This window comes from Somniosus microcephalus, chromosome 2 (assembly GCF_052327205.1).
Source record: "Somniosus microcephalus isolate GS21.2 chromosome 2, FLI_Smic_1.0, whole genome shotgun sequence".
NCBI lineage: Eukaryota > Metazoa > Chordata > Chondrichthyes > Squaliformes > Somniosidae > Somniosus > Somniosus microcephalus.
The window spans coordinates 166,630,561-166,643,500 of record NC_140988.1 but is presented as its reverse complement, the minus strand read 5'-3'; positions in this window follow the sequence as shown (position 1 = coordinate 166,643,500).

Genomic DNA, 12,940 nt, shown 5'->3' with positions numbered 1-12,940 from the left:
TGTCCTTGTAGGTAATGGTTGAATTTCTTCACTCCCCATACCAGGCTGAGTGCATCCCTGTCGATTTGGGCATAGTTACGCTCAGCTGAGTTCAATGAGCGTGACGCAAAAGCTATCGGCCGTTCCGAGCCATCAAGGAATTTATGCGATAATACCGCTCCTACGCCGTAAGGGGATGCATCGCACGCCAGTCTGATTGGCAATGATGGGATGTAATGAGCCAAAACTTCTTTGGACGTGATTAAGTCTTTGCATTTATGGAAGGCACGTTTACAGTCTTCGCTCCATTTCCAAATTACTCCTGTTTGTAGCAGTTCATTAAGAGGGTGCAGAAGAGTTGATAAGTTCAGTAAAAATTTATGATAGTAATTTATTAATCCCAGGAACGACCTGAATTGTGAAACATTTTCAGGTGCTGGGGCTTTTATGACTGCTTCAATTTTTTCAGGTGACTTATGCAACCCTTCCTTATTAATTATGTGGCCACAATATGATATTTGATTCTGGAAAAATTCGCACTTGGGGCGATTTGCTCGTAGGCCCCGTTCTCTCAGCCTAGTGAGCACCTGCTCCAAATTGGCAAGGTGCTCGTTGTCGTTTTCTCCTGTTACAAGGATGTCGTCTAGGTAGCATTGAGTCCCCGGAATCCCTTGGAGGACTTGCTCCATAGCTCTTTGCCAGATAGCTGGAGCGGATGCTACTCCGAAAACCAGTCGATTGTACTGGTACAGGCCTTTGTGTGTATTTATCGTGAGATACTTTTTAGAGGCCTCTTCAACCTCCATCTGTAGATATGCCTGTGCCAAGTCAATTTTGATAGTGAGGCGAAAATATCTTCTATCCTCGGAAGAGGATACTGTACTGTGTGAAGGACCGGGTTTACAGTCACCTTGAAGTCTCCACAGATGCGAATTTTTCTTTGTTCTTCAGATTTATCATTATTCAACGTTTTCTTCATGACTGGGACGATGGGTGTTGCCCACTCGCTCCAATCTATTTTGGATAATACGCCTGCCTTTTCCAAATTCTCCAGCTCTGCCTCGACTGCTGGACGAATTGCGTATGGCACCGGTCTTGCCTTAAAAAACTTGGGAATTGCCGCATCTTCCACTTTTATTGAGGCGGTGATGCCTTTCAAGGTTCCTAGTTTCTCTTGAAACACTTCTTTGGCGTTGGCCAAGATGTCTTTTAATCGGTCAGGTATGACGTCATCATCGTTTTTTTCCTTACTGGTCACCGTCAGTGCCTGAATGGAGTGCCAGTCTAAACGTATTTTCCTGATCCATTCACGTCCCAGCAGCGGTGGACCACCATCTTGTAGAATGTATAAATACAACTTTTGTATTTCCTTGCCGTTGTATACAACAGGCACCCTTATTTTTCCTTTGGGGTATACTTTCTGCCCCGTATATGTTTTCAAGATAATGGATGTGTCTTTTAAAGGTATATGCGGAAATAGCCGCTCGTAATCCCGTCGATTTATGACGGTCAGAGCTGATCCTGTATCTAGCTCCATTTTAACTGGGGACCCTGCTATCGTGAGAGTAACCCAAATGGTCTGGTAATCTTCTTTGGCAATTACATTATGTAATTTGAGACAGCTTAGTCTCTTGTTTTTGGAGTCGCTATCACTCTTCTGGTCTTCGGAGCTACTGTCCGTCATCATTTGTACCTTTCTGTACTTTTCTTTATTGATTTTTTTTTCCTGTCCGTGGATTTTTTTTGTCCAGATCGGCATACCCGTGCAATGCCTGCATGCTTTGTCCTTGAACCAGCAGTCCCTCTGGTCATGGGTGGATCTGCCGCAGCGATAACATCTCTCGAAACCCTGTGTCATTTCATGGGTGCCGAAGTCCTGTGTCATTTGTTGTATCTCTGCAGCTCCTCTTGCGGCTGCTTCGTATGATACAGCCATACTGAAAGCCTTGTCCAGTGTTAAATCTTTCTCAGAAAGCAGCCTTTTCTGTGTTCCTTCACTTAGAAGACCGCAGACGAATTTGTCTCGAAGATAATCTGCTAGTCCTGCCCCGAATTGGCAGTGCTTTGATAGCTTTCTTAATTCGGTGAGGTAATCAGCATTACTTTCATTCTTGTGTTGATTCCTCTTGAAGAATTTGAATCGTTCCGCTATCAGCAGCGGTGTTGGGTTTAAGTGCTCCTGTAAGGTATCAACAATTTCTTTAAAATTCTTGTCCTTTGGTTTGGCTGGAGTGATTAAGTTTCATAACAGCCCGTATGTCTTTGCGCCCATTAGATTTAGAAGTACTGACGCTTTTTTATCATTTTCTATTCCATTTGCGGTGCAATATACCTCCACTCTTTCCACATATGTGGTCCAATCCTCTATATCGTTATCAAAAGCATCAATATTGCCAGCCTTAGGCATCCTGGAAAAAAAATGGCACTTCCCGCGCTTTTCTTTCTTTCCTGCAGAAAAGATATGGCGCTTCCCGCGCTTCCCCACTGCTGCTGCCGATGACAACGCTGCTTTCCGCGGTTTAAAAAAAAAATTATTTACAGGCGGAGACTCGTTCCCGCCGGACTCTCTCTGCTAGGTCTGAATGCCGACCTACTTGCAGCGCCGGCCATCTCCCGAGTGCTCCCTCCCCGTTTGTTACTGCTTGCCTCCGCCTTCGCTGCCTGGCCTCGCTGCAGAGCCAGCCACTGGAGCCCCAGTCCGACGCCCAGGAAGGATTATTGCAGTACCTGCCACCAGCTCGGCTAGCTGGTGAAACCACAGCTTTTTCTTTTTCTTTCTTTTCTTCGACTTTGGACGTCAGAGGAATCGATGTCCTTGAGGTGCTGCCGAATTGCAGGTAAGTCCGTTTCCAATTCATCGCCACTGTTGTGTCCGTGTGTTAATAGAGACACTGAAGACAGGAGTTGGTTTCACAGGTGTTTACTGAACAAAGTCTGGAGGGGAACTAACTGATACAACGCAATATACAGGCTTATATAGCCCGAGTGGCCATTACCGGCATTACAGTACACAGGGGGCTCTTAAAGGCACATATACTACAGTAAGAACATAAGAAAGAGGAGCAGGAATAGACCAATCGGCCCCTCGAGCCTGCTCCACCATTCAATAAGATCATGGCTGATCTGATCCTAACCTCAAATCTTCTATCACTCTCCATCCCACCCGAACCCATGTGATCTCCCGGGAGAGGCGAAAAACCAGATAAAAAACCCAATGGCCAATTTGGGAGAAAAAATCTGGGAAATTCCTCTCCGACCCATCTAGGCGATCGAAACTCTTCCAGGAGATCACTCTGTCCCTATATTTTCTACAGTACTTACCTTCTGTAAAGGCGATCTCCACCCCAGCCAGGAACAGGAATAAAACCATCTCCTGAAATCTAACACAGAATTAGAACACAAGAAGTAGGAACAGAACCAGGCTACATGGCCCCTGGGCCTGCTCCACTACCCACAGAGCCATGACCATTCCAAACCTAGACTCATGTCCAATTTCCTGCCTGCTCCCCGTAACCCTTAATTCCCTTTACTTCTAGGAAACTATCTATTTCTGTTTTAAATTTATTTAATGATGTAGCTTCCACAGCTTTCTGGGGCAGCAAATTCCACAAACCTACCACCCTCTGGATGAAGAAGTTTCTCCTCATCTCAGTTTTGAAAGAGCAGCCCCTTATTTTAAGATTATGCCCCCTAGTTCTAGTTTCACCCATCATTGGGAACATCCTCACCGCATCCACCCGATCAAGCCCCTTCACAATCTTATATGTTTCAATAAGATCGCCTCTCATTCTTCTGAACTCCAATGAGTAGAGTCCCAATCTACTCAACCTCTCCTCATATGACCACCCCCTCATCCCCGGGATTAACCGAGTGAACTTTCTTTGTACTGACTCGAGAGCAAGTATGTCTTTTCTTAAGTATGGACACCAAAACTGTATGCAGTATTCCAGGTGCGGTCTCACCAATACCTTGTATAACTGCAGCAATACCTCCCTGTTTTTATATTCTATCCCCCTAGCAATAAAAGCCAACATTGTGGGCTTACCACTGCCGCTGGCCGGGGATCTTCTTCCCCAGGCTTTACCTCTCCCGAACCTGGGCTAGGGGCAGGTAACTCTTCGCAGCCTGTTGCTGCAGGCTGAGAGTCTCTGCCCCCAGGTCCCAAACCTGGGTCCGGGGCGGGGTCTTCGCCCTCGGGTCCCTCCTCCTCTAAACCTGGGTCAGGGGCAGGGTTTTCGCCCTCGGTTCCCTCCTCCTCTCGATCCCAGAAGAGTGGGGGAGTGTCCCAATCGCTGGGTGGGATGGCCCCTCCCCTTAAACAAGCCACAGTGCCTGCCTGTGCAGTCTGTGAACTTGTTCCCGCTGCAGGCTGAGGATCTCTATCCTCAGACCTTACCCCAACTGACTGCTTTCTCGTCTCGGGTTTAAACAGTTTACACTGATTAATATAACTAGCAGCCTGTTTCAAATCTTTCCTTACCGGGACGGCCTTACAGACGGAATCTTGGGCTTGGACCTGTTTTAGGTCCGGGGCCAAAACTACCCTCTGTGTGCCTCCCTTGTCCCGGACTGTGGCTACCGGGCCTGCTCTACAGGGATCCCAGAACTCTCCTTCCCTAATCCTCTGCTCGGCCACCTCGTTGGTCCTTTGGTTACCCTCCCACGTGGTAGGGAGGGATCCTAAAACTATGGCCAAAAGTTTGGCCATTTCCCGAGCCTGCTCGTTCCCTGTGACTCCCATTGGGCTAAATGGGACCTTGTTCGACCTGGGTGGATTGGTCGGGTCTTCCAAATGGACCACCATGCTGGAAGCTCCAGTGTCCACCGAATATCTCCCCTGCACCGTCTCCACCCGTATCTTAACACAGGGCCTGCTCCCCTCGTCGTTTTCAGGGGGACACAGGTCGACAGGCTGCGCTGGTTCTAGTCAGGGCTGTGGGTTGGATGGTGCTGATGGGGTCAGAGCACCAGTAGTGGCTGCTACTCTGCCTTGGCCAGTCAGTATGGACCTCATGGTGTCCAACAATGACTCGACCGTGGCGGGAGGGATCCCTAACTCTATCTTTTGGGCTTGGGCTGTGGAGTTTATTCCCTTGCTATCTTTCCAAGGGTTTTTGCACTCCTTCCTCCAATGGCCATCCTTCCCACACCCGTAGCAATTGAGCTTATTGCTAGCAGGGTTATTCCCTTCCTGATGCCACTCCTTCCTACCCTGTCCGGGTTTTACCTCATGCACCTTCCCCTTAGGTGGGTGTGCATCGGTTCCTCTACTGTTCTTATAGGCTAGGGTCAACTGTCTGATCACCGTAAGTTCGGTGGTCAGGGGATCCCTAGGGTGAAACCAGACTTCCGCCTTGGCCTGGGCCTGTGGCAAGCTGTTTGCCACCAGGCAGCGGAGCCAGTGGGCCAGGTGATCCCGGTCCAGGAACGCTCGGTTAGGTGCCCCTGTACAGGCACTCCTATATATCGGCCATAATCTGTCCGCGAAAGCCTACAGGGTTTCCCCTGCGAGCTGCACTGTCTTCTCCACACGGGAGAAAGGACTTCCCTCATTCATCCCCATGGCCTCCAGAACCTCATCCCTGAGCTCCTCATACCCGCACTGCCCCTTCTTACACTCGTCAGAGAGGGATTGGCACTGTAGGTATTCCAACTTGGCCTTATCTTCTCTCATTAAATTTACCCTTTCCTGATTCAGGGCCTGCAATGCTACCATTAACGTCTCCCCGGCTAGAGCCTTGTCCTGGATCTCCAGGGCTGACTCCTTTAACTCGGCTGCCTGTGCTGCAACGAGCCTGTCCAGAAGCTGGACCTGCTTTCTGAAACACATCAGCCAGACTGCCATCTCTAGCGATTTCTTGTGCTCCCTCCCTTCTGTCCACTTAGCTGCGGCATCTACCGGACGCCCAGCCCTTAACAGAGTGGTGATCCACTTCTTTGTGATATTCACCTTGCTAAACACATAATCAGAAATCCTTTCCTCCATCATGGTTTGCTCATACGAACCATTGTCTACTGTATCGCACCCCTGTTGCCGGAGTCCTGCCGCAGTTGCCATTTCTGTAGGGGTTTTGGCGTGTGTGCCCAGTCAGCTCTGCACCGACTGTCTCTGAGTGGTTCGAATCGCTCCACACCCCCTGGGTTCTAGACACCGGATTAGGTACAGGCGGCGATACAGAAAATCGAGTAGACAAGTGGTTTGGTGCAAGAAAACCAAATTTTATTAAAAGGCTGAATAAAACACAATACTACTGAGAATTACTGGTATAGTTACAGGCATAAAACAGTTAATACACTTACATGGGAATGGGGAACACACGGCACATCGAGGGAAACAAATACATTAAAAAATCCCCTTATCCTTATCCCACCCCCTATACCTAACTAGATTAAGCTATGAGGGGCCAGGAATTCATGCTCACCAATTCAAAACCTGTTGCTTTAGGTGGTGGGGTTTGAGGTCCGCTCTTTCTGTCCTTTGGGGTATCCCGTCACCACGTGGTCACAGGGCGCGGTGCTGAAGTTGTTTGTGCAAGGCACCATCCCTTTTTCTCCATTTACGTCTTCGTCGAGTACTTCATCGCGATGGGCCTGCTTCTCCTTCGGGCGGTCGCTGACGGTATTGCCGTGGTCGGGGGTCGGTTGGCAGTCTTTACCATCTAATGATTTTGCTATCCATGCTTCGAACACCAGCTTATTCTTCAACTGGGCTATTACTGTCCATGTGACAAACGCGAGCTTATAACTTGGCCGTTTGTCTTGATTTTGCTACCCATTCTTCGAACACCAGCATATTCTTAAATTGGGGTTTTATTGTCCATGCATGTAATGCCAACTTATTCACCAAACGCCAGCTTATAACTAGGCATTTGTTCCCCAACGCGTCTTTCGCTGCCCTTCTCTGCTCTTGTCGGTTTACCGTATTCTTCGTCTCATCTCGTCTCGTCTGCCCATTTGTGGCCTGTGTGTCCTGTGTGGTTTTGAACTCGGGTCTCGTTCTCCTCCTGCGCTGGGCCCTCGGTGTAGTAATGGGCGTCCTTGGTGTTGAGCGGCACGGGGAGCAAGAAGAGAGCCCGCCACGAGGCCAGGGCACGAGAAAACTAAGAGCAAGAGCTAAGAGCCAAGAGCAAGCACGATAAGAGAGCTAAGAGACCGATCACTACCGATGGGCCTACAATTATACCCGATTCTTCATTCCTTATCTGCACGCCAAATTAGGTCAGTCCTTTGTCTAACTTTTGGCGGGCTCGTTTAAACTGATTACAGCCATTTACTTTAACGACTCCTGAAATGGTTGTCTCTGTGTTTTAATGGTTTCGATGTCCTGGCTGTTGGTTATGTATGAAACTTAATCGGGTTTTTCTGACTTGATGACTTCTGTGAGCTGTTACCGATTAAATATGCAGAAACCTAATGGCCTTGATTGAGGCCCATTTTAACCTGATCTGTTTCAAGACGAATGGAATGCATATTCTGTGTTTGCTTTAACTGTCTGGCTCCACAAAGTCTCTTCACAGATTTATGCATTTTAAGTTTCATTTCAGGTTTGAAAAAGGTGCCTGCCTGTTTGCAGAGCCTTGCTTTTAAAATCCTGTACTTTTGGTCACAAGGTTGCAGAAGCCATTTTGGGTACCCTGCCTTATTATAACTTGTCCAAGCAGGGTCCCTTTATCCATAACTTTGGGGAATGTGGGAATTTTGAGAACCCTACACCTGGGGAGGTCTCGTCCGTCCATTAGGAGGGAAGAGAACCTCCCTGCATGCTGTGACACCCTCCATATGCATATGGAGGGAGAGCATGGGTGCAGCCATGCACCTTTGTGCAATGTTTGTCAGTGTTTGCAGCACCTCAATGATGCAGAACACGGATAGAAGAACTGTCAAAATCAATTTGGACATGGCCCCTTTAAGGAAACCGGCTGATGACGCGTCATCAAATAATGCCATCAGACCTGCTTCCTATTAATTGGGCGGGAACCTCGCTAGGCAGGCTTAACAAGCCCCATCAACGTAAAATCTTGTTGGAGGCTGAGATCCAGACAGATGCAAAGTCCCCACATGCCACAGACATCTCCCGCCACGGACCCGCTGAGTTTGGAAAAATCCAGCCCTCTGTGTGTCTAAGCATGACAGCTATCACAGTCAAGGGCTTTCTGGCCACACACAACTGTTGCTTGCACATTGTGGAAGGTGATGCACAATTTAAACAGAGTCATTCTGCTCCTGTCTGAATTTGCTTACATTGTTGTGCATTCACACCCACACAAATTGCATGATTCCAAGAGATACAATCTGCACATCTCATTCATCTGCACGAATTAGCTCCCTTCCTACTGCAAACTGCACACACCCTGTCCAAGTAGCCAACAATCACCATGTCCAATGCCTTATTATCACCAATAATGCCTTATTATCGACTTCTGCTCGCTGTTTTGCATTTGTTTTCTTACCGGAGTCGGAGGGATGATGCTGGAGACGCGGCAGCATAGCCGAACTGATTAATACCGTGAAGAGCTCGAATTCCTTTGCAACCACATAGTTAAAAAAAAAATCCCAATAACATTCTTAAATGATCCAATTTGATTTTCGTAAACCAAATATAAAGCTGACTGGTTAATGTTACCCACCTTGCCTTTCGCCCTGTGTTCTGTAATAATTCCCTTGCTTTTGTACTCTATCGGCTGCATTTTGCCAGCCCTGGGGAGGCGGGTTTGGAGGTGGGACTGCCGGGAAAATGGCAGAATCTGGCGGTGGGTACCCATCCCGCCCCCAACCAACCTCCATGCCATCTTCCCAGGAGGTGGGTAGCCGACCCGCACTGGGTCCCGTCTCCTGGAGGTGGGAAGGGGATTACAGCACTTAACTGCCTGTTAACAGGCAGTTAAGAGGATTATCCCCATTTTTACAGCAGAGGCGTGGGCTTCCCGAGATCGGGAAACCCCACCAGGGTCACCGAGGCGAGCAGTGGGTCTGCGGCGGTTGGAGGGGTGCAAAAGTGCGCTGTGGAGGAAAGTGATGGTGCAAGTGTGGAGAGGTAATGTGTGAGGTGAGTGAAAAGTGTTAGAACATGTTTACTTACCTTTGTTTCTTCCTGTAGGCTTCAACAGTTGGTGAACTGGAGACTCCCGCATCTCACCGGCAGAGATGACAGATGGCTGCTGTCATGGGGCCGTGCATTCACGGGGCCGTTTTGCTAGGGATGCGGTAGTGGACCCAAGCGCAGGAAACCTATCCAAGGGCTCGAAAGATGCTTCACTTGATACTCGAAAGCACAGAGACATGGTAACACTCGAAAGGAGATTCAGTTCAGACTCGAAAACACAGAGAGACTCGAGAACGCCAGAGACACAGCAAGAGCTGTTACTTGCAGGCAGGCGAACCCAGGACTGAGCAAAGAGGACAGGAAACAGGAAGCTTAAATACAGGCCAGAGTGGTCACGTGACATAATTAATCAAATGAGACAGGAGACAAATACATTAACAAGACACAGGTGAGGCCAAAGGCATAGAGGGCAAGACAAGGACCAAACTGACCAACTTTATTCATTCTCTGCCTGGCTCTCTGTGCTGCTGGTTCACCCAGCAGGAGAGTGGAAAGTGGTGCTCTCCTTGACCAGGAAGTGGAGGAGAAGGAGAGACCCCAGACCACCACTACCATCTACCAGCAACAGCTACAACTGAGGTGCCTGGAGAGAGAGGACAGAGGGAGAAGGAGGCCAACATCTACTAGAGGAGAGGCCTTTCCACCACTGCCTCCCCAAATTGGCCTCCATTCCGGGAGAGGGAGAGAGGGGAGAGGAGCAGCATCGACACCAACTATCAACTGCTTGGAAGGAGGGAAGGTTAACATCTTCAACTGGACATCTGCAGGTGGGTGTCATTTGGTGCATTCTCCAAAAGACTTTGTATTGTAGGTGGGTGGAGGAAAGAAGACCGGCCGGAACACCAAGGGGTGTCTGTGTGTGTGTGTGGCTCTTGTAGAATATTAGGCCACACACACCACTAATAAGCACCCCTTCTATTGCCTGGCCTGGGACAGCTGGAGCTGCCTAGGTGAAGTCTTTAAATTAAATTAATTAATACATCGTTAAGACCTGGTGTAGGACTGAGCCTGGGCATCTCCAGCTTTCCCAGGTGAAGTCATCTTCTCCCCCTGCCTGAAGACCACCAACAGAGACTATGTTTTTTCCATCAGAGAGTGCAACCCTGCCGACACCCACCCACCTACCATCCTGAGTGGCAACCCTGCCTTTGTGGCCTCCCTCCTTCCCACCCCCCCTCTCTCTCTCTTTGTCTCTCTCTGCTCTCTCTCTCAAGAGGCACCTCCATTAATCTTTTTATTAATTGCCACTTGAGCAGAGGGGAGAAGGCCCCTCTCCCGATCCAATCAATAAGGGGAGAGGTGGCCCTTTAATTTAACAGCTCCCTCTGCTCAAGGGAGGACTTTAAAATACCCGAGCCCATTTAACATCTTCAGGCCTGTGACTTGGGGTGAGTGTAGCTCTTTATAAAAACCACCCCATAATGGCATCTAATTCTTCACCGGTGGCGGGGCCGGCTAGGTCATATGCGGCGGTGGCAACCACAGCCATGGCTGCTCCCGCTGCCTCTGCTGCCCCGTCACCTTTTTCTTTAATAACAAAAAAGCTTGGGGTGAAGAGCTACACCCACCCCACAATGACAATTGAGGCATGTGTAAAGGCCATGGCTGGGGTTGTCGGCCCTTCAGCCATCCTCGCCGCCTCAAAAATGTATGGGAAGGCTGTGTTCTTCCTGGGGTCGGAGCGGGCGGTGTCCCTGGCCGTCACCAAGTGGCTCACCGTGGGCGGGACCTTTCTGCCGGTGGACCCCCTCGAGGCCACCGCGCAGTGGATGGTTATTTCCAACCTCCTGCCCTTTGTTCCTGGTGAGCTCCTCCTCCCCCACTTACGTCAACTTGGGGAGGTGAGGTCGGGGATTACGTCCATCCCGCTCGGCTCCCGGGAGGCCAACCTTCACCACATTTTCTCCTTCCGGCGCCAGCTTTTTATCCAGCTGGCGCGGGAGGAGGACACCGACGGGGCTTTCATCATCCTCCATGAGGGGACCGCCTATCGTGTCTTCTGGACGTCGGACGGTGTGCGGTGCCACGCCTGCAAGGAGGTGGGGCACATCAGAAGAAACTGCCCTGCCTCCAAGGCTGCCACATCGTCTGGCGTGGCCGAGGCTGGCGCCGCCGCCGCTCCCCCCCCCCGGATCTGTCCGCGCATCGGGTGCCACTGATGCGCGGTCGACGTCGGAGGCCGATGCAACCGGGGCCTCCGGCGGGGTGGAGGGAGCCCGTCTGGGCGGAAGGAAGTCGCGGCATAAGACAAAACACCTCAGGGCGGGTCCCCCCGCGGAGGGCCGACCCCTAAACTTAGAGCCCCTGACACCCGCGCTCCTCGCGGAATTGGTCGGGGCAGACGAGGGCGGGAGGGGCCTCGTGCCCGAGCCTGTGGCCGCCATCGTCGTAGCGGAAACGCCGATACCTGCGGCCGGGCTCGGGCCCGAGGAACCCGAAAAACCTGCTACGCTGGAGGGAGCAGAGGAGGAGGCCTCTGCAGACATGGAGGTCTCCCTCGCTCCCTCCGCACTAAAAAGAAGGTGCGACCCCCTGGAAGAGGAGGAGGACCTGGAGGAGGAAGGTCCCTCCGAGCAGGGGGAGTCGCCGCCCGCTGCGGGCACTGCGCCCCCCCCCCCCCGCTGTCACCATCACCAGCAATTGGCAGGGGTCGCCTGTCCCTCGGGAGGCTGAAGCAGATGTGTCTGTCCAGCACATGCCTCCCGGGGATGGGGACGAGACCCAGGCCGTGGGGGGGGTCGCGGAACAACCCGCGGTGGATTTTATCCGTACCGTACATTTTATCTGTACCGTTACCCCTCGCCGGGTCGGGCGGCCTGGGGTCTGGGTCGGGCGAGTTCGAGGAAAGTGAGCTCGCCCAAAGCGACCCGGACATTTCCCAGGGGCTGCTCGACCTGGTCGAGATTTTAGTTAAAAACACCCCATCTGCTGGGTCGGAGGCCGCTGGCGGGGAAGGGGAAGGCCCTCTGACTGTGTCTCCGGCGCCGGACGTCCTGGAGGAATTCGGATTTGTTTTCTCTCCGATTTTTCCGGTCGTTCTGGCATCTGGGGCGGAGGGGGACTCCGAACCACCGCCGTCTTCAGGCCCGGCACCCCTGGAGGAGCCCAGGGAGGAATCCTCTACCACCGATCCTGGGGGTGGGATCCGGGCGGAGGCGGGGCCAGCCGATGCGGCCGAGCCATTCGTTGCGCACTGCGCGACGGACGGGTCGGCCGCTGGTGGCGACCCCCCGGAGGAGGACGGGGACTCGATGATGGGCGCGGAGGACGAGTTGGATTCCATCGCCGACGAGGCGATGGATGACCTCGTGCCCCTCGCCGAGTCTCCCCTCATTCCCATCAGGGAACTCCGGGATTTTGTGGCCGTGTGCCAGGGTCGTCAAAACAAGACCCGGCTGGCCCTCGCCAGGTGGTCGGAGCTGGCGCTGCTCTTCGGGTCAGTCCACGCCGCTGTCAAGACGTGAGCCCGCTCGAGCTGCGTCGGCTCAGGTCATTCCTCACTGGGCTGCTGAGGGAGTGGCGGTCAACTAGCGGCTGCACTCCCTCCCCCCGTTAGTTGTAGGTAGAGGTTGCACTATGCTTCTGATATGAAGATAACCATAGCCAGCCTCAACATCAACGGCAGCAGGGAGGCTCGCCGCAGATTTAATAACCTTTCGGTCCTTCGGGACGGGAAGTATGTGGTGTGCTTCCTGCAAGAAACCCACACTGTTCCGGGAGACGAGGCCATGTGGCTCCTGGAGTGGCAAGGAGGGGTCAGCATGAGTCACCTCTCCAGTGTTTCCAGCGGGGTGGCCATCTTGCTGGCCCCGCATGTTCAGCCGGAGATCTTGGGGGTCAAGGAGCACGTGCCGGGCC